This window comes from Nicotiana attenuata, unplaced genomic scaffold, assembly GCF_001879085.1.
Source record: "Nicotiana attenuata strain UT unplaced genomic scaffold, NIATTr2, whole genome shotgun sequence".
NCBI lineage: Eukaryota > Viridiplantae > Streptophyta > Magnoliopsida > Solanales > Solanaceae > Nicotiana > Nicotiana attenuata.
In genome coordinates this window covers 303,565-306,560 of record NW_017670671.1, presented here as the reverse complement: position 1 = coordinate 306,560, position 2,996 = coordinate 303,565, and positions in this window count along the sequence as shown.

The following is a 2,996-nucleotide window of genomic DNA, read 5'->3' as shown; positions in this document are numbered from 1 at the left end:
CTCAGATCTTTTCTCTCCTACCGTGCGGTTTGGTTTCTCAATGTTGATTGAATTTCTATTCTGTTCTCTCGCAGATGCTGAGAACACGCGCTTTCTCATCCGCTGACCTGCAGCATGAGCCCCCAACAGCAGCTCCCACGAGGGGCAGAGGGCGAGGCTGAGGCCGTGCTAGAGGCCGAGGTAGGGGCAGAGCTCAGCCCAGAGCAGCAGCACCAGCAGTGGAGCCTCAGGTTGATTTTGACGATGCGGTTCCGACCCCAGCAGCTCCGGTGGGCCCAGCTCAGGTCCCAGAGGGGTTTATTGCCACCCCAGTGCTTCAGGATGCTCTGGTCCGTCTAGTGGGCCTTATGGAGAGTGTCACCCGGGCAGGCTTGCTTCCTGTAGCACCAGCCGTCTCTCAGGCTGGAGGAGGAGCCCAGACTCCTGCTACTCCCACTCCGGAGCAGGTAGCTCCCCAGTTTCAGACTCCAGCAGTTTAGCCGGTTGGATCAGCTCAGTCGGGTGTGGTAGCCCAGGCCGGTGATGGAGCAGCTATGTCTGCCGATGCTTTGTGGAGATTGGACTGGTTTACCAAGCTTTTCACTACTACTTTCAGCGGTGCATCTATCGAGGATCCTCAGGATTATCTGGACAGCTGCCACGAGGTTCTTTGGAACATGGGTATTGTTAGACCAATAGGGTTGATTTCGCTACATTTTGCTGTCTGGATCCGCCAAGACTTGGTGGAGGGATTATTGCTTAGCCAGACCAGCAGGATCGCCAGCCTTGACCTGGGAGCAGTTCACGCAGCTATTTCTGGAGAAGTTTATCCCTATTACACAGTGAAAGGCCTATCGGAGGCAGTTCGAGCGTCTCCAGTAGGGATCCATGACAGTCACCCAGTACGAGACCAGGTTCATTGAGTTGGCTCGTCATGCTTTTATCATACTTCCCACCGAGAGAGAGAGGGTGAGGAGGTTTATTGATGCACTCATCCAGCCGATTCATCTTCAGATGGCCAGAGAGGCTGGGAGTGAGATATCCTTCCAGGAGGCGGCCAATGTGGCCCGGAGGGTTGAGATGGTATTATCACAAGGGGTGGTCACAGGGCAGACAAGACCCCGTCAGTCAGGCAGATTCAGTGGTGCCTTGTCTGGAGGCAGAGATTCGTATGATAGGGGTCATCCTCCTAGACCCTTTCAGTCAGCACTCCAGGTTTCTCACGGTGCATCAGGTGGCCGTGGTTCTCACACACACTATTCTGATCAGCAGCCCTACAGTGCACCGCTAGCTCCTATCAGTGCAACGCCGCTTCAGAGATTCCGGGGTGGTCATTCAGGTCGACAGGGTCGGCAGCCTCAGCAACCGAGGGCTTGTTACACTTGTGGTGATGTGGGTCACATTGCTAGGTTTTGCCCTCGAGCACCGAGTAGCTCTCAGCATTAGGGTTCCCGTGCCATGGTTCAGGCAACGAGTGTTCCACAGCCCGCCCAGCCAGCTAGGGGTGGGGGTAGAGGTGCTAAGGGTGGAGGTAGATGTCCTAGAGGTGGAGCTCAGGACGCCAGGGGTAGAGGCCAGCCAGCAGCAGGCCGACCTAGAGATGTGGTTCAGGATGGTGGGGCCCAGCCCCAATGTTATGCTCTTCAGGCCAGGCCCGAGGCTGAGGCTTCAGATGCAGTTATTACAGGTACGGTTCTGGTTTGTGATAGAGATGCTTCAGTGTTATTTGATTCGGGGTCTACGTATTCGTATGTGTCATCTTATTTTGCCCCGTACTTGGTCATGCCTAGTGATGCATAGAGTGTTCCTGTTTATGTGTCTACACCGGTGGGTGATTCTATTATGGTCGATCGAGTCCATCTTTCTTGTATTGTGGTGATTGGGGGTCTTGAGACTCATGTAGATTTGTTGCTTTTAGACATGGTTGACTTCGATATTATATTGGGGATGGACTAGTTATCACCTTACCACGCTATCTTGGACTGTCATGCCAAGACTGTGACCTTAGCTTTACCTGGTATGCCTCGTTTAGAGTGGAGAGGGACTCCTGGTCATTCTACCCGCAGTGTTATATCGTATGTGAAGGCTCGACGTATGGTCGAGAAGGGGTGTTTGGCCTATTTAGCCTATGTTCGTGATTCTAGTGCTGAGGTTCCCTCTATTGATTCTGTGCCCGTTGTTTGTGAGTTTCCTGATGTTTTCCCTTCAGACCTGCCGGGTATGCCACCCTACAGGGATATTGACTTTTGCATTGATTTGGCTCCGGGCACTCAGCCCATTTCTATTCCGTCGTATCGTATGGCCCCGCCTGAGTTGCAAGAGCTAAAGGAACAGTTGCAGGATTTGCTTGGGAAGGGTTTCATTAGACCCAGTGTTTCGCCTTGGGGTGCGCCGGTGTTATTTGTTAAGAAGAAAGATGGGTCAATGAGAATGTGTATTGATGACCGGTAATTGAACAAGGTTACAGTCAAGAATAAGTATCCGCTGCCGAGGATTGATGATTTGTTCGATCAGCTTCAGGGTGCCAAGGAATTTTCCAAGATTGACTTGCGATCTGGCTACCATCAGTTGAGGATTAGGGCATCTGATGTCCCTAAAACAGGTTTTCGCACTCGGTACGGGCATTATGAGTTCTTGGTTATGTCATTTGGGTTGACAAATGCCCCAGCAGCTTTTATGGACTTGATGAACCGAGTGTTCCGGCCTTATTTGGACTCGTTCGTGATAGTCTTCATTGATGATATATTGATATATTCTCGCAGCCAGGAGGAGCACGAGCAGCACCATAGAGTTGCATTTCTGGGTCATGTTATATCAGCAGAGGGTATTCAGGTGGACCCAAAGAAGATTGAGGCAGTCAAGAACTGGCCTAGACCAGCATCAGCTACAAAGATTCGGAGTTTCTTGGGATTGGCAGGCTACTATCGTCGGTTCATGGAGGGGTTTTCATCTATTGCATCCCCGATGACCAGATTGACCCAGAAGGGTGCCCAGTTCAGATGGTCGGATGAGTGTGA